The sequence below is a fragment of the Pteropus medius genome, unplaced genomic scaffold, assembly GCF_902729225.1.
Source record: "Pteropus medius unplaced genomic scaffold, Ma_sr-lr_union100, whole genome shotgun sequence".
NCBI classification, from domain to species: domain Eukaryota; kingdom Metazoa; phylum Chordata; class Mammalia; order Chiroptera; family Pteropodidae; genus Pteropus; species Pteropus medius.
In genome coordinates this window covers 12,596,505-12,616,168 of record NW_024352784.1, presented here as the reverse complement: position 1 = coordinate 12,616,168, position 19,664 = coordinate 12,596,505, and the positions used below count along the sequence as shown (strand labels likewise).

At 34.1% G+C, this 19,664-nt stretch overlaps 1 protein-coding gene and 1 long non-coding RNA gene across 3 annotated transcripts in view; one reads left to right on the top strand and one right to left on the bottom strand.

Annotated features, from left to right (window-relative positions):
* Positions 1 to 8,168, bottom strand: part of LOC120590426 (uncharacterized) — a 92,928-nt gene extending 84,760 nt beyond the window's left edge. The window contains exon 1 of the long non-coding RNA XR_005649718.1: positions 7,275 to 8,168. This is a non-coding gene — a long non-coding RNA (uncharacterized LOC120590426). The remainder of the gene's footprint in view (positions 1 to 7,274) is intronic.
* Positions 1 to 19,664, top strand: part of DLG2 (discs large MAGUK scaffold protein 2) — a 1,673,246-nt gene that overhangs the window by 503,821 nt on the left and 1,149,761 nt on the right. The gene's annotated exons all lie outside the window — the stretch shown is intronic.

Here is a 19,664-nt window from a genome sequence, read left to right as displayed (position 1 = left end):
ATTTTGCGGGGAGGTGTGTGTGTGTGTGATTATTTTAAATAGAAGCCAATTATCAATTTCCTCTTGATCATTATTCTCTTAAGCATTTAGAGTGGAAATATTTAAATCATTTTTAACTCTTCAGCCCTCATGGAAATCTAATCAATCCACAAATCCTGCAGAGTCTACCTCTGACTGATTTTTCTACATCTTGTCTCTTTCCATCACTTCCTTCTTCAGTGGAGTCTCATTATCTTTGACTCTATTATCACAGAAACAGCATGGTTGACTTCTCTATTCTCTCTCTGTTTCCCCTCCAAATTTGTCCTCCCCATGGTTGTACCACACTTATTTTTCTAAAACACAGATAAGAACCGGCTATCCATTTCTGTGCTCAAGAACTTCCTGTGTTTCCCACCGTCATCAAAATTCTTCTTCACAGTATGGCCTCCACCACCTTTCCATCATTACCTCCTACCAGACTCCATTTACATGCAACATACGCAGCCAGAATCTAATCCTGCTACGAGTACATCTACTGCTCATACCATAGGGAAGATGTGAGAAAATAGCATTTTGGTAGAAAACCTAGGTTTGAAATCCATCATCCTCACTTATGAAATACTCTGCAATACATCTGAGTGAGTAAATTAGTTTTCCTCATGGTTAATTTCTAGATGTCCTATTTGAGATGACAATAATAATATCTACCTAGTATCATGAAAGTGGCTCTAGACAGACAAAGCCTCAGAGATATGTAAGATTCATTCAGAAGACGTTAAAATTTTAAGAAAACCAATGAAACCCCAACTGAAACAGTGAAGAAGGTTAGCTTTAAACTTGGTGGTCGTGAACTTGCTGATGTAGGTGGAAATTCCCTTATGGTATACTTTGAATCCAAGGGACATGAGCTAGGACTCAATTCCTTTCAAAAATTTTGGAGTTCATGAGAAAGTGACTATAAAACCATATTTAGTCTTATAGTTGAGGAAGTGAGAAAAATCACCCTCAATATCTGCCATTGTGCATCTCTCAACCAAGATCTCTATGTGATGTATGTATAACCTCAAGTAAATATGAACCCCTAAAAGATTTTTGGGAAACTAACCACAAAATTTGCAAACTTGTTTCTTTGGTGGTCAGGGGTCCCTAATCCAGAAAAGATTTAGATTGATTATAGCATAATGAAGTAAATTAAACTTTTTTATTAATATTTTTGTGTTATAATTATATGTACTTAGTGGTATATGTATTTGTACTTTTAGAGAATTTGCTATATTAAAATACTTAACAGATTACTTTTAGAATGTCAAGGAATTGATTTTGACTTGAGATTTTAAAATCAAAGATTTAAAATCTTACCATTTATAAATTGGAACATATGTAATTTATATGTTCCAATATAAATTGTAAATTTAAACTTTCTTAAATTTAAGAAGGCTTAAAACTCCCTGTTTTAAGTTTTATTTATTAGATATAAAATGATTATTTAAATACTGAAGAAGTTTTGTTTGTAATTTAGACAACTTTAAAATGAAACAACATGTTAAATTTATAAGTATAGGTTAAAATGTTTAAGGGGAATTTAAGTAAGTCATAAAAACTCTTAATGGTGACTAATAATCTTGCTAGATTTATAAATAGTACAATTATAAATTGAACTCTAAAAGTTAAAATGTAGGCTTTTGAATCTAAAACTTTAAAAATTAAATATTAATTTTACAAACCAAGAAAACTCCAAATGATCTTTTCTGTACGTAAACATGCTTTAAAACAACATTCAAACATACATATTGTACCTTGTAGGGTTGTTACAAAGTATAAATACAATAAAGTGTGTAAAAAACACTATAAATTCTAGACCATTGTAAAAATATTTGTCATCATTTTTTTTCTTCTAATTGATTTTACTCAGTCTGTTATTTTAGTTTAGAAAAGTTTTCTCCGTACTACATAATTGTCTGCTCCATCAAGACCCTGCCAGTTAGTATTTTCTCACTTGCAACTAGTGTAACACTTACTAGTGTAGCACTTTGTATTACCAGTGTATCATATGTACCCCTTGTATTGAAGATGCTTATTCATGCTTGTTTTCTTTACTGAAACATAATTCCATATCTTCTTCGGTTCATTTTTTTAAAGCAAACATTGAATCTCTCTTATGTGCTTGATACTGTACTCTGTACAAGGAACAGAGCCATTATTAAATGGAATCCATGTCTTTGTATAGTAGACAATGAATTATTGAATTTAATGTGAAATTTTTAAAAATTTTGTATAAAGAAAATGCTATAATTAAATGTTTAGAAAAGCAATTGGGTAGTTTGAAAAAATTCAGTTAATGCAAATAGCAGATAAGAAGAATTCAAAATACATTAAAGAAAAATTAAGACTTTGCCAGCATAATGCAAAACATTCACTTTTTCCCTTAGGTCTAAAACATTGTTTTAGTTCAGATAAACAAGTTAGAGGATAGTTTTGCAAAAACGATTGGAGCAGTGAAGGCTACGGGCAGATGGAGATTGGTGAGACTGTTGATCTGTAATGAGAATCATGCAGTTGGGGCCATCTTCCCATGCTCATTATGTAGACACTGCAGCCCGCCTCCCATTCATTCCCTTACTTCCAGTCCACCACCATCCGCAAGGCTCTTTTCCTTTTTCTTTAGTCCAGCAGTCAATAACATTGATTTTCACATCACTAGGTGATTCTCACCTCTTCCCTCATTATCCCCTCCTTCAGGGCTAAACAAAGCCAGGCTCCCTGATGTGTGCCACAGTCTGCAGATCCTGAAGGACAGAAATGGCTAGAGGCAGGATGTGAGGTTTTGGCTGGGTGGAAGGGTCAATCAGTGCCATAAAATCCCTCAGGAACATCCTGGGCAGAATATTTTTGACACAAACTTAAGTTAAGGGATAATATATTCTCCAGAGAAAAAGAGCACATAAAATGTCTATCTTTGTCACTGTGTTCCATTGAGTAGGCTGAGGGGAAAAAGCCCTTAGGTCCTATTTCCATGTGTAATTCTTACTGAACCTGTTCAAATAAACAGACACTACTCCTGGGGAAGAGGCCAACTGTTGGGAATGAGAGCATTAACACATTACAGGGCCATCAGTGGCCAGTGAATCGCAGAAGGAAAGAAGAAAGAATTTACTAAGTGAGTGCTTACTATGTGCTAGGAATTTCATAATCCTTTTTTTTTCAAGCCTTATAATAATCCTGTCAGGTGAATATGACTGTCCCCATTTAATAGACTCTAAAACCGAAACTAAGAAACACATTCATTTGTCCAGAGTTATACATCAGGAAAACGACAGAGCCAGTCTTTCCCACATCGACCTTAGTGCCTTCCAGAATCACTGACTTCCCTTCTTGGGAGTTCATGGGTGGGCTTTGGTAATTAGAAAGAGTGGAGACATGGTCCCTCTGCTTAAAGATGAAGGGGAAAGTGTTGGAATCAGTTTTGATTCAGCAGTCTATAAAGGAGCAAAAGGGTTTTGTTGCCTGGCCAAGAGGAAAAGTGACTGAGAGAAATTTCAAGTACCGTTTAGGAAAGCTTTTGCCCAAGCTTGAGAACAGGTGCCTAGATGCAGGGCTTGGAAGGTCAGAAGAAGAATTTCGAGTTTCTGGACTATTCAGACTGTGATGCTCTGGAATTTTATGTGACCAAGCAGGATTAGCGCTGGGAACTCAGCCTCTTCTTATACATCACAGCCCTAAATTTGAATTCTCTACCTCTTTCCAGTGGTGGGAGCCTGAGCTAGTTCTTTAGCTTGTCTTAGCTTTAGTTCCTCATCTGCAAAAGGGAGGCTATTGTCTATTGCATAGGCACAAATTTTACTGTGTGATTTACATATGCTAATATTTACAAACCTTTCAAAGTGTTTTATACATAAGGGAAAGTGAGTCAACAGTAGAGTCTTTTCTTCTTCAGTGATGCCACTGCTCCCCCCTAACATAATGTGAACATTAATCCCCAGTCTCTGCTGAGATGTAGGGGAAATGTTAACTTCTCCCAGGGAAAAGTACTTAGCAGCCTTAACAATCACCCTCTGAGTTGTCTGTAATAATTAATTTCTAGCCTGAATCCTAATGTGGTAGAGACATGTGAGCGTCCCCAAGGGCTAACTAGCAGTTTCTGAAGATACACCTTAGGGCTGTGTAGCCACTAGCCATGTGTGGCTATTTAGCATTTGAAATGTGGCTACTCTGAATTGAGACACACTGTAAGTGTAAAATACCATGTTTTGAAGATTTAGTATGGGGCAGAAAGTGAAATATCTCAATAATTTTTTTCTTGATTGTATGTTTAGATTATAATTTGGATATATAGAGTTAAATAAAATATAGTATTAAAATTAATTTTACCTGTTTCTTTTCACTTTATTCAATGCAGCTATTAGAAAATTTAAAATTCCATACCTGGCACACATTTTGGTTCTCATTATATTTCTCTTTAACATTGTAGATCTAGAGGCTAAGAGGTAACTAAGTCTTGCTATGGATAATCAGATCCTCGACCAAGATATTCTGAAGGGGTTTTTAAAATCACCATGGTTAGCAGTCTTTCTCCCTATCCAGACTTTGTGGAGGATGGATAGGATTCCTTCTAGCTCTATGTTTCTGAGATTGTAACACAATCACTAGATGTTAGATTAGACTTAACGGGGAATTTAGAGATTCCAAGTTTCAACTCTCAGCTGAGGTCCAGAGAGGTTAATAACTCGTTCAGACAGCTAATGCCTAGTACAACTTACATTAAAATGCATTGCCTCTCAAATGCATGCTCACTCTTCCCAATGAACTTATGTCATCTTGGGAAAATACAAACACTGTCATTTGTATTCAGGCAGGTTTCCTTGGATTGAAAAACTTTCTCCTATGCTTTGTTCCAGTGCGGTCCCAGTGGAGAACTCCTATTTGATCTTTAAAATTCCATATTAATTTAATCTCTGTGAATCCTTTCTGCTCTATGGAAAAATAGTCTTTTTTTTTTTTTACTCTTCCTTTTCCACATAGTTATATCTTAGCTCCAAACTCCTTAGGAGAAGTGCTTGTTTTGGGGGCCCAGCATTGGGTGCATGGTAGGCCTGTAATAAATATTTGTTAAATTGAATTTTTTTGAATACTCCCAGACCAGATACTGCCTTTTACACCCTCTTCTTATTATTCTATAGGCAACACTCTGTAAAATTTGGAGAGGAAAAAAACCCAAATTGTCTCTCTCTCTCTTATTCTCCCTTTCTCTATAGATAGATAGATAGATAGATAGATAGATAGATAGATAGATAATAGATAGATAGTTAGGTAGATAGATAGACAGATAGTGATATATATGTAGATAGATATAGATAGATATGTGTTTTTTAATCATTCATACATGCAAAATGTTATTATGTGTTGGAAATGCCATTCCTTAACACTTATCTAAATCGCCCAGTTAGTCATATATTCATTTTCCTCGTCAAAGAGATTTTCTCTATATAAATGGAGTTGGACCTGTCAGTCATGGGCAGATTAAGTAGGCCTGAAGAAGTCATGATTCATACAATCTCATTTCCATGGTGTGTGTCTTAAATGCCACATCTTCAGTCAGCAATTAGTCTCTCATGAAAACAAAATCGAGCATTGCATTCCCTCCAGGTTTGCTTTGCATTCCCTTTGGGTTTTAAAAATGCATACTGAAGTTTGTGCTAGGAAGTACAAATGTGTAGCCATACTAGTGATGAATTCCTTTTGACCTTTTGGCTTTCTCCAGCTGAGATTTAGAAATGGCTCCATTTCCCCAGAAAATTGACTCTATTTTTACGTAAATCCTGTCTGTTGATACCTTCATGTTAGCATTAAAAATCTACAATAGTTCAAAGAAAGAAATGAATTTTTTAGTTTACTGTGTCTTGGGTCCTGTTTCTTTCTCTTCTATGCAGTTATGTCAGGATAGAAGACAATGTGAATACAGAGGCATCCTGACTGTAGCCCCTTGGCCTGACTCTTCCTCTTTTGTTCTTAATGTTGACACTTTTATTATCCGAGCTGCAGAAATAAGAGATCTGTCCTCACACTGGTCCATCTTATTCACAACCGCTGATATAAGATTTTTAAATCATATAATGGAAACTCATTTATTCAGCTTTTACTTATTGAAAATAAACTATATTTTAGCCACAGAGGCAGGCGTTTGTTGTTGTTTAAATCTCTTTCAGTGCTGAGGTAACTAAAACTAAGAGACATTAAATGACTTCTCCAAAGTCATTGCTTGTAAATAGTAGATCAAGCACTTTAAGCTGAAATCTTTATGGTGTGATCATTCTATAACACCTCACTACTGCTCCAGAGAATGGAAGAAATTGTGGTTCACAGTGCTAATAAATGGGGAAAATCTGGAGTCAAATTATCTGGTCTTGAATCCAGACTACTACCGAAGAGTCCTCCCTCTGATCTTGGGCATGTTACTTACCATCACTGAGTTTCTACATTCCTCATCTGTAAAATGTGGGTAATTGTGTTATTCACTTTATGGGATTATATTAATGATTATATAAACTAATTCATGTAATGATTTTAGCAGAGTATCTAATATTTAGTAGGAGCTCAATAAATAATTAATAATCATTATGATTAATAATAATAAAATAATTATCATCATTAAAAGTAATATTTGGCCATGACATCTTTTATCATCATCAAAAGTAATATTTAGCTGTGAGTCCTTATAATAATTACTAACATTTTTTAATACTTACTATGGGTTAGCCACCATATTAGGTATTTTAACTATATTCTACTTTTATAAGGAGGTAGATGATATTACTCATTTTTACAGATGAGGAAACTAAAACTTTCAAATATAAATGTCTTTATCTAACATAATACAGTTGATAAGTGGTATAACTGTAATTAGAATAAAAATCTGCTTTATTATAATTTCCTTATTATGCCACTCTGGTTCCTGGAACTTCTCCCACACCAGCCTAAGTGGATATCTATTCCCCAGTAGACCCTGTTAGAGTTGGGTTTTCTCATTAATGTTGTTTGAGCCTCAGGAGTTAAGAATTGCACAAAAACCAATATGTAGCCCTCCATCTATAACCGTGATAAATTAAAATTTCAGTTCCACCACCTCTTCCTCTTGTTTATTCTTGCTTGATAAAGCTGCTCTGGTGTTTGAGTCTGTCATTAGCACAAACCTCTATTTCATCCTTAGATCAAAACTGTCATCTCTCTATTTCTACCAAGGCTAACAACTCTATAGGTTTAGGTCGAAAGACCCTTATTCAGCTCTTTCAGCCTACCTTCAGTGACTTGATCTGTCCATGTATACAATTCTGGAGGCTCCAGAAATCGTCTGCTTCTTCTGTGACATTGTTTTGCACTATAGAATATTTTACTTGCTGTCTACAAGTCTTTTTCAAATGTCTTAATTTTTCTTCCACCTCTATTATTGCTACTCTAAACAAGAGGCCTTTCTTGCTGGGGCTACTATAATATATTCCTAACTGCGCTACCTCTATCTATTATTGACCCACAGAAGCCTGTTTTTTATAATGTAGTCAGTGAGAGATTTTTCAGATATGAATTTGATTATGTCACACACCCGCTGGAGATGTTTAAAAGACTCCCCCTTGCTTCGAATATGTGTCACAAGGTCTTGTGTGACCTGGCTCCAGCCTGCCCCTCCAGTTTCACTGTCTACCATACCCTCTTTTGTTCCTGTGGGAGCCATACTTTCCTCACTTCAGTTTCTCAAAATATCAGACTTTGTTCCAATGTAGCCTTTGCTATATCCTCTCCTACCCCTTAAATGTCCCTCCTCATCTTTCAGATCTTAAATCAAACCTCCATCCTTCATGAAAGCCATCCCTGCCCCGCTATTCTAGCTCCAGCCCCCTGTATAAACTCTCATACCATCTGAACCCATCATTTATAGAACTTATAACACCTTGCTAAAATATATGTATTTCTTAGATTATTCAATTACTATTTGCTTCCGAACTAGACTGCAAATTGACGATGGTAGGAACCATATCAGTTGTGTGTACATTATATCATTTGCCTTAAACACAGTACTTAACAAACAACATGTCCTACATACGTATATATTATATAAGTGAATGATTAAATAACCTTTGCACTTCCGCCCACAAGTAGATAAAGCACACTGATTTAGTATAAGTTTCTTGGCTTCTTACAGTATTGGCCTTGAATCTTTAAAGGAACTCTTCATGGGTCTCGATTCTGGTGAGTAGGGAGGGTACCTACTTACTTCTCCCAGAAGTCCAAATATCATCATGTAAATAGAACCATTGATGTTTTTAAGGAGTGATTATTGTATAGTGAGTGTCTATTTTCTGTTAGATGCTATCTTAAATGCTTTACATACATGATGATTTCTTCATCTTCACAACTCTAAAACTTAAAATTTAAACTCAGTTTTGCTGACTCTAAAACTCTTGGTTTTTCCTCTTCATCAATGTACCTCAAAATTTACTCTGATTAATAATTGCGGATAGCTTGTAACAATAAAGATTCCTGGGTTCTACTGCCATAGACTGTGAGCTTTCAGATTTGGAGAGAGACCAGGAATGTGGTGCTGCTGATTCTGTCTGTGAACCACAAACTTAGTAACACTATAATATATGTCAGTACCTCCAAGAATTCCTGATATCCCAACCCTGACTATACTTCTTAGCCAAGCAATTTAATATCTTAGCTTTCTATTTTCTACTCTGTAAAATGGAGACAGTGATAGTTAGCATCATAGAGATATTTAAAGAACTACATTGATAATTTTACACAAAGATTACATAAAAACCAAACATTGACATTCTTTGTTTAATTGTTTATAAATCAGTTTCAAGGAATTATGGACATGATAAATGATAGAAGAAAGCAAACATTTTTTATAAGCTGTCAGTTCGTTTTTTTCAAAATATCATGTCTCCTGTCCCAGATAATATATTTTTGTTTGATGATATATCCATCGTCTCCCCTTCTTTGACCTGGAGCACACTAATTATTGTCACCTCTCTCGGCTCTGTGTATGTGTTACCCTTGTTGTGAGTAACAGGCAACAAATGTGTCAAATGTGCCAGGTATTTTATTTTTTCCTGTCACAAGCATGTGCCCCGGACCCACCTGCTATAATTTGGTGTATATTAATTTCTTAGGGATGCAAAACCAAACTAAACTGAAACAAAAACAAACCCTTATTAGTTCAAGATGAAGATGAAAAAAAAAAAAGACAAGAGAGTAATTTAGATCTGTTGTTAAAGAAAATAGAATTCACATAGTATATTTCTAGGATGGATATTTTAAATGATATTTGACTGATGAAATACTTCGATACCCCATGTGACTCCATTAGCAAAATTATTTGTGGTAAATTTGTTAAACTGGGGACTTTAGCCTAGACTAGATTTTAAATTTCAAATGAGATTCGTGTAGGGCATTTTTGAAAGAATTAGGTTTTTATCATTGGTTTAATTTGCTCCTAATTCAGAGAATCATTTGTTCTAGAGATGGTATTAAAATTGATATTAGTGACGTTTTAGTGAAATAGATATTAAAATCTATTTTAGTGACCATTTGTATGCAATCAGCAAAATCCAGATTGTAGGAAACTCTGAAGGTCAAATGGCTCAGGATTTTCAGCAGCTTAATCATCAGGAAAAGAAAGGGATGGAGTAGAAACCCATAAAGTATAAAGGACACAAAAGAAAACTAAACTATAGTATTCAGAAATGGGTTAATCGACTATATTTGGGTGAACAGACTATAAATAAATACAAGAAAGAGGTTATTATAAAAGTCAGGATATGATTACTTTTAAAGGAAAAGAGGTTTTGATAGGCATAGAGAACAAGATTTGGATACTTCAATGGCATAGAGAGAGCATTGGACACTTCCTTCGGGCATTAAATTTTAGAAGATTCTTTGAGTTTAGAACAGTGTTTACCACTAGCAGAAAGACAGAAGTAGAAAAGGGGACCCTGAACACAGACACATGAAGCAATTAGAAAAACTTACGGATCTGTTCTTAAACAAATAAAAACTCAGACCAAACCAACTGACTTTAGAGAGATATATATTACAGAGCTTGGTAAGTACATTCCTTCTCTATTTGAACCATGAAAATGCAAGAGAGTATAGTGTATTCATACTCATTTAGTGCTTCAGCAATGGAGGGTGAGGGTACTTCACATATTCCATAAATATTTATTTTGCCTTTTAGGTGTGTTAGACACTGCTTTATTAAAACGTCATAATGACCATTTAAGACTGGCTTATTATCCTCCTTTTACAGATGTAGAATAACTAAATGAGGAAAATAGTTTTAGTACTGGGAGTTAAAGGATAAATAGTAGTTGAACCCTCAGTTGTGGGTAGCAGAAAAGGCATTTCCAGCAAAAGAAATAACTTGCAGTAAATGTGTGACAGCAGGAAAGTGTAATAAGGAGCATTTAGGGAACCAGTGTAGTCTAATCTTGTTAGAAAACAAGATTTAAAAAAGTAAATTGGTGCCATATTATAAATATGAAGGTGAGAAGTTATTACTTAACTTTGTAAGTTTTGGAAAGTCATTGAAGATTTTTGAGTGAAAAAACAACACATTATGAAGATTTTGGAATATCACTTTGTTCACGGTACATTTGATAAACAAAGGAATATGATTGCAAGTAAAGTGTAGCTTAGAAAAAGGCAATTTTGAAATAAAGAAAAGGAAGTGCTTCCTTACACAGTAGGTAAGATATAGATATAATTTTTTGTACTTTTATCTACAAAAGAAAGTGGCGCAATATTTTAAGGTTTGTACATCTAGTTGTTCTACCCGAAGGTCTTTATTGGCTTTACACTTTCATCAAGAGTACATGATAATGCCAATTTTAAAGAATGACTATTGAAGATTATTTTTTTGCAATATTTGTCAATTTCATTAAAAACTTTATCCCAATGTTGGTTCCTTTCTTATATTTCTTAATAAAGTTGAACATTACATAGACTTATAGTGACTTTTCTTTCTTCAATTGTGCATTACATTTCATATCATGTTATTGGAAAAAGAAACTGAAATTCTCTTTTCATTTATTTGAAAAATCTTGCAAATTAAGGATATTAATGATTTTTATCAGTCATCTGTTGTGAATATTTTGTCTGAGGAGAGTACAACTCACCTTTAATCTTTATTGGCTGTATATTTTGATGTATATTTACATAGAACCTTTCTACGTATCAGGGCTTATTTTACTTTTATCACCCTCAAATTTGATTCTCACTAAAACTATTTGAGGGAGATGAAATTCAGTAACTTAACTCGAGTTTTACTTATGTAATTATATGACTTTCCCAAACCACTGTAAAGTGGAGATATTGCTATATATCTTACAGACATATATGTTACTTGATTCAACCAAGTTCTTATAGAATGCCAGCTACCAAAGGTATAAGGTGAATAAGAGACATTCCTGCTCCCGAGGAGCTTGTGTTGTGGAGAGACTTACTGGTATATATGCATGTAAACCTTTATGACAATGTAATCAAACTCCAGGAATAGAGGGGCTTGGGTAACTATGCCCAGGGGACTTGGGGTGAATCTTAAACTAGAAATAAAAGGATGAGTAGGAGGTAGGGGATTTCTGTTAATTAGAGAATAAGTCAGTGATCTTGCTTTGGGAACAGCAAATATATCTTCTGCTTACTGTGTTCAGAGTGTAGGAAAGACAAGGTTAGCAAGATAGGGTTTGGGGTAATATTGTGAAGGTCTTTGTATTCCTTATCAAGAAGTTTGGACTTTATCTTGTCGTCATGCCTTATATCACTACCAGTTTAAGTTTTCTCAAGTTTTAAAGTAGGAGAGTGTCCTGACCAGATTTGTGTTTTGGAGAGGATCATTCGGGAAAGAGAATGGAAGAAGGCCTGAATGTGAACTCAGACAGATAATAGGGAAAAGACTTAGGAAGCTTTTTTTCATTTTTCAGAAAAGAGAAAGGTAAAGGCATAAACCATGAAAATATCTTAGGAAAAGAAAGGAAGAAACCCCATTGAAAAGGTATTTAGGGTAGAGACAGCAAGACTTAGTAACTATATGAGAGTGAGAGAGAAGCCAAAACAACATATTTTCAGCTTGGATACCTGATAGATTATGTCATTTTTAGCTATTCTAAAGAATTTGAACAGAGAGGAGATTTGGAGAAGAATACCAGTTTGCATGTGTGGAGTATGAATTACTGATGATTAACCCTGGGGAATTGTTCAACAGACAGCTAGCTACGTATTCCTATCTGCATCTCCAGTGTGAGCACTAAGCTGAAAATAGAGATTTGGGCATCATCCCCACATGGGTGGTGGTTGAAACCACAGGTGTGGATAATATTTCCCAGGGAGACTATGAAGAGTGAAAAGAGATAACAAGCTATGGACAGAACCCTGGAGGATGCCAGCATGGTGGGTAGAGATGTTGTTGTGAAGATTAAATCAGATCCTGTATGTGAAAGCACTTTTGCGAGTGGTAATGCACTTCCCAGATATAAGGGATTATTGTTATTCTTATTATAATTATTAAGAATTTCAGCTTCTATAAGAGGATAGAGATAAGTACTACCATACTGTTGAAGCAGAAGAACAGTTGCCATTTTAACCTCAGAGGCATTATGAAAATATACAAGCAGTTTTTTTTTTTTTTTATGAAAACATTTCAAATGCTAAGGTGGAAGAAGCTTTTGTCAGGACTAAAGAGGAGCCAGAGTTTTCAGTTTTGCTCATTCCAACTGTAGCCATGGGTTTGCCATCTGGGAATTTGTAGTAACTGTAAGCAAGTATGTTACCACTGAGTCATCTCCCATAGAGTGCTTGAGAAACAAGGCCTGGGTCCAGATTGTCATTCAAGAATTTTACAAAACTGCCTTCTAAGAAAGCCCAAGAAATTTTCATGAACCAGATTGGTCTAAAATTTATACATAGCTTTTGCTTGAACTTGCAATATTGAAGATATTTTTATTAAGGCTATAGAAAGAAAAATAATCACCTACATGTTCATTTACCAAAATATTTTCAAAACTCGTATGTTTTGTACTTTGTATTGCAAATACAGGTGAATAAGAGAGATTCCTTTTTATCTTAATTTGAAACTAAGGAAATATTAGTTCAGCAAACTATGTGGCACATTAGAAATAGCTATAGAATTTGAATTAGAATATCTGAGTTTATATGTGACCTTTGATATTTGTTGATGCGGAACTTTATTTCCATACTCTTCAGTTAACTTCATCTGCAAAATGGGAGTAATAACAGCTAACTTACAAGTCTGTTGTGTAAGTTAAAAGACCCTCCCTATAACAACATGAATACTTTAAGCTATAAAAAACACTTTATGAATATAAGGGACTACCTAACTGTAAAATTGTAAAAGTTATGTCATGACTCTGAAAGAAAGAATTGAGTTTTGAAATTTTATTCTGGTTAATGGAAGTACAGAGTTTAAGATAAATTGACTTTTACTAAATGCCGAATCTTGAAAGACACTCATTTTGCTAAGTCTTAAAAAGAGAATAGTATGTGGAAAATTCATGATTGGATAATTGACTGTGGTATCAAAGCTCAAAGTCAACCTCATCTCTTTAAAAAGGTATGGGTAACTTGGCTATGCTGTCTCTCATCCTATTGATTGTCAGGATAAATTGCAAACAGTAGCTTTCAGTTTCATTATCCTCTTCCTCCCATTTTTCTCAGTCCGTGACCCTCCTGAATCCTTGTGGTTTTTAGAAGATACTCAGCGACTCCTAGTCTGGTCACACCCTTTGAAAGTTGTGCTTTTCCATAGCATTTATTATATAAAATTAAATATTATGGTTATTGGTAAGGGTCTTCTCTTTTCTATTAATCTGAAATCATGGCATCGGGGTGGGAGGCATGTCTTCAGTTTAATTCTTTTTAAAAATATTATCTTTTTTTCTTTACATTAAAAAACACTTCATCTCATATTTCAATCATCTACTTCGCTAGGGGCTTATGAAGTAAGGGAAAGAAAGGGAAGAAAAAAACGGATAGAAGGAAAACATGAACTTTACAAAGAAAGGGAAGAAAAAAAGGATAGAAGGAAAACATGAACTTTAGGAAATCAGACCAAGTTTTTATAATGAGCCTCAATGGCCTTGAATACAAATATTGCAAAGTAATTCTAAGGTTGATGACTTGATCTCAAGGGTTTAAATAACAAATATAATTTAAGACCTTAAATAACCTGTGTAGATAAGCAGCCAGATAAACAGTAAAAAAGAGGGAAGTTCTTAAGAAACAGATTTTTATTTCTGTTGCAGATTATTTTTAAATATGTGAAAATTGAATTGAAGAGCTAACTTAATTTAGTTTTATCCTCAGTGACCCAATTATACATGATCATGTTTCTTATTATGAAAATAACCACCAAATTTAATACTGTGAATATATATGGTGTTATATCTATAGTTAATTGTTTTATATTTAAACACCGAGCTTTATGATATCAATAAAATAGTTGACTAGTAGAAATTTTTAAATCGTTAAAGTATGTCGAATACTTTTTAAATAGCTGAATATAATTCTGTAGTTACTTGTCTATTCCCCTAATAGAGTAAAGATATCTCGAAGATAGGGACTCTTTTGCTTACCGTTGTTTTCCCAGTACCTGTCACAGTTTAGTGTATATTAAGTACAGAATATTTGTAGGTCACATTATGTCTATATCACTTAATTTGTTTGCAAAAAAATGAGTGGTTTTGATGTTTCAGTTAGGTTGAATATACAATTCTAGATTTTTAAATTTATATTCACACTCTTGATAACTAAAATGATTTGAGAAAGAGAACTTGAAGTGTATTGCTTGCCAGAGAAGAAAAAAATTTCAGTGATGTATTCAATATTGCTTCTAATAAAATGTACAGATCATTAATTTAATCTTTAGTTCTAGAAAGAGGTAAGAACATTTCTTATTCCTAGCCATTATAAGAAGCCAAAGGTCAGAGGAAATGTTCTTAATAATGTAAGGCAGATTCTCTTAGCCTAGAAATCATTCCTGTGGAGTAAAGTCATGTACCACTAGCTGCTGCATTAACTCGTTCAGGCCACTAGGGTACCATTGAGTGCACTGAAGCTGCAGTTTACCAAATGGTACCCCAGTGGTCTTACTTAGTTATTGAAGCTTCCAGAAGGGCCTATGTCTTTCTAGAGAGCAGTTTAAACATTGGAAAAATCTGGTCCAGTGTAAATTTTCCCAAGGCGATGCTTAAAGAAAATAGCTAGTGCATAGCTTTACCTTGTAGCATATACAGTCAATTCTTTGTGTAAATGTACCTCTGAACCATGAAGATGCTGCTTGTTTCTCTTTTGCTCAACATCATTTCCAAGGGAATTAGAATAGATTATATTGTAGCTTTATTTAAAAAACAAAAATTTACATAACATAATGGCTTAAGTGATCCAATAATATTGGTACTTTGGAAATTCACGTAAGGCAGAAGGGAAAGGCAGAAGGGAATGCTGGGAGTGGCAAGAAGAAAAATTTTGTAAAAGAATGTTACACGTCTCTTTGGATGTTACTAATAACTGTTTCACAGCAAAGTCCCTTGGGCCTCAGTAATTGCTAGATACAAGTGAGATTAGCAACATTTTTAGTCTTTTATCTTATAATTTAGTCATGCGGGCTAGCTAGGAGGCAACATTGTTGAAATAATTGTAGTGACTCAGCTTTAACATTTGCTACACAATTAGATTTTCTTTAGGTCAAGCATGGCAGATCAAACTTTGCTTTCAGCAAACTTTCCTCAGATCTATTGTAATTTTATCAAAGAGTGGTGAAACATGATACTAGATGGGGTGTAGTGTTTGGAGAGCTATCTCACATGCATTTTTACATTTTCATAGGTTTTGATATTTTCTCTGTTCAGCGTAGTATTAGTTTTATTCATTTAATTCTCTTTTTGAATCTGAGATTATCTAGTTCTATTATTGTTCTGTTGGCCAGAATTTAAGCCCATTTTTTAATGCCTCATTTCAACGCTTCTTTACTTGCTCTCTTACTCATTCACAAAACATTTAATGAGTTCCCACTATGTAGCTTCTGAACTAGTGCCAAAAATACAAAAATGAATAAAATTCAGTTGCAGCTCTCAAGGAGTTTTAGAATTTAGTAGAGAGAGGCAGGTATATGAATGAATAGTTAATATGCAGGGTAATAATGGCTATAATAAAGCTAAACAGATAATGCTACAGAAACACAGAAGAGCAAATGACTAAATTCAATCGGAGCCTTTGGGAGGTGGGATACACAGAGGAGGTGACATTTTAGTTGAGTGATGGAAGACAGATGGAGGTTTTTCGTTGTCGCTGTTTTTGTTTTTAGAAGAAAAGACAGGGTAGCGTGAGAAAAAAATCTGGGAAGAGAGAGTATCGTGTAGAGTAGAACAGAGGAGAGAAGGGAACTTGTTATACCTGGGGATAAGAGCCCTTGAAAGAAAATCTCCAGGAAAGGATAATCAACAGTGTCAGATTCTCCAGAAAAGTCAAGTCAGATAATAATTAATAAATTATTCTGAATTTGACATTTAGAGGTCTCTAATGTTGAGCATTGTTGATAGAAGGATAGTGACAGGAGATAGTTTTCCTGTGAGGCAAGAAATGGAATTGTTTGATGAAGTTGGTGCAGGAAGTAGTGAATACTCTTTCCAGAATGTTTACAGGGAAGGAGATTGATAGTATGGTAGCTGTTGGAAGAAGCATGGTTCGTAAAAGCCTTTGGAGATTAGATAGATTTGCTATTTGAAGCCAAGAAAAGAAATGGGCAAAGCAAAAATATGGAGACAGAAGTTTTTGGAAGGCTATTTTTATTTAACAATTTGGTGGAATATTCCAGCTAATTAGATATTTATCTACCCCTCTCCTCTCAATTCTATACTTGACAAACTTATTTAACAAAGTTAGTCATGTAAAAATTGAGTAGGAAAAATACATTTAAATTATATGTAATGACCATTTGTATTGTTATATCTTTGCAACCTGAAACCTATATTTCCAACTTAAAATTATTTTTCACACCAAGCTTTGAGTTAATTAATGAAAAATTATGAAGATCCACCTTTAACCTTATCTACCTTGGAGTTTGCTGTCTTGAGGGTAGATAAGCAGAGTTAATTTGGAAATAAACTTCAGTCTTTTCCATATGTGCTTTTCCATATGTATTTTCGCATGCTCATGTACTTTCCCAACAATTTTGCTTTATATCGGCAGAGACTATGTGTTCTATATTATCTTTGGACCACTTTACCCAATATTTTTCACACAGCCAGATATCCAATAGGTAGAATTATCTTAAATACTTTACTTTAATGATGTTATAAAGCCTTAGACTCTGTTTCCTAAAGCCTCAACATTGGGGAAAGCTATTGAGATGTAGATTTTTTCCCTTAAAACTTAATATCTAATTTTTATATAATTTTTTTTTTAAGGGAGATCACAGAAGAATCTAGTATTTCTACCCTCCTGGAAATTATAGGAAGATATGGTGATGAGCATTTTCAGGAGAAGGAAATTTATTTTAGAAGGATATATAAGCAAAAAGATCTTAGGAAAAATGATTGGGTTTCCCAGGTATTAGAGTACACTCATGGTTAAAGAGAAGAATATAAAGATTATTTTAATCCAAGGTAATTTTTCTTGGAGAGTATGAGAGAAACAAGAGCATATCATCTCTCTAGAGCTGTTTAATAACTACTAAATGAAATAAGGAAATTTAATAATTACTGAATTAACAGATATGTTTAATCATATTGCTTATAGCATTATTGTTTATAATTGCAAAACCTGAAAATAGCCTAAGTATCTATCTATTGTGGATTATTTATACAATGGAATACTCTGTGGTAGTGAAAATGAATGAACTACCCATATAGGTTACAATATGAATGAATTTTAATAATAATATTGAGAAAAAATATAGTATGATTCTATTTACATAAAGTTCAGAAACAGGCAACATTAAACACCATTACTTAGAAAAATACATATATGTGATAAGGAAAAGCAAATGAATGAACAACACAAAGTACTCTAGAGCAATAGTCCCCAATCTTTTTGGCACCAGGGACTGGTGCTCCTATGAGAATCTAATGCCTGACGATCTAAGGTGGAGCTGAGGCAATGATGCTAACGCTGGGGAGCGACTGCAAATACAGATGAAGCTTTGCTTGCTCTCCTGCTGCTCGCCTCCTGCTGTGGAGCCCGATTTCTAACAGGCCACGGACTGGTACTGGTCTGCGGCCAGGCGATTGTAGACCCCTGCTCTAGAGTATATGAGATTTGGTTGGGTTTGGGTACACCTGATGCTTCCAAGTCAATGGTAATGATACATTTCTTTAGCTGTTTGGTTGGTACACAGAGGTTCATTTTATGATTTTTTAAAAAGATATGTATGTGTTTATGCTCTATTTATATGTATCCCATATTTTATAAGAAAAATTACAACATTGCGAGAGCTCAGTAAAGATAGAGTGTATTATTATGATTATTACTACTATTATTACTCAATACATACTTGTTAAATGAGTTACAGCTTTTCTATCAAATAATTTTTAGATTTTTTTTTTCAGATTTCTTGCCATTGATGAAGACATGGCATCATAGCAGGAAATCTTTGGAGAAAAAACATGCAGCATGAGCACCTAACTATTTAGAAATATCTGGATGATTGGCTAAATTCTCAATCTTCATCATTACGTTTGGCACAATTTTGGTAGAATCTACACTTGTAGAACTTGTATACAAGTTTGGATAGTAATTTGTAGCTGGCAAAATATATTACAAATCATATCTTTCTTCTGAATTCACTAAAGAAGCCTATAAAATGTACATGAAAGCCAATGGTTTAAACAAGCTGGTGTGTCTATATTTCACTTCCTATGCCTCCTCTTCACAGACAACTGGACTCAACCCCACTCTTAATTTCATTTTTTCTGTGCTCATTCCTAATTGATCAATCAACCAATTACTAAGTCTATATTTGATATCTATAATGTATCCATTAATCTACTTATATATTCAGAAATATGAATGATAATAGTTATTTATTATAAGTTTAATAAGTGACAGATGCTCTGCTAAGTGCTTATGTGCACTACTAGTTTCTATATATACTGTCTGATTTTGCAAATTTCATAAAATGTCTGTAATTCCTCATTCTCAGCTGACTATTAAAGTATATACCTCTGCTTTTGATACATGAATTCTAAATATTTATGTCAAACTATAACCTCAGATTATTCAATACTCAATAATTATTTAAAGCTTGGCTGAGAGAAATTATAATTTTAGAAGACTGCCTTAAAACTCTGCAGAATTCCTCCTAGAATATTTTAAATCTATCTGCCTCTCAATCCAGTACTGGCGCTATGCACTATGCCCAAAATTACTTTACTGAACTGTAGTTGAGAATGATGTTATAAGTGAGTAGGGTAAAAAAAGCTAAGCTATGAAACTATTGGTTTGTCTGCTGTAATATGTTGTCACCATATTAATCTTCATGAGAACCCATGGGAGAGATACTTATATGGTTTTGTTTGATTCCTGAGTAGTTTGCCTTGATCTTCTTGGTCATTTTTGTCTTTTTTAAAATAATAAGGTCATGCTGAATCAGGTCAATGATTATCTTTCTTCAGTCA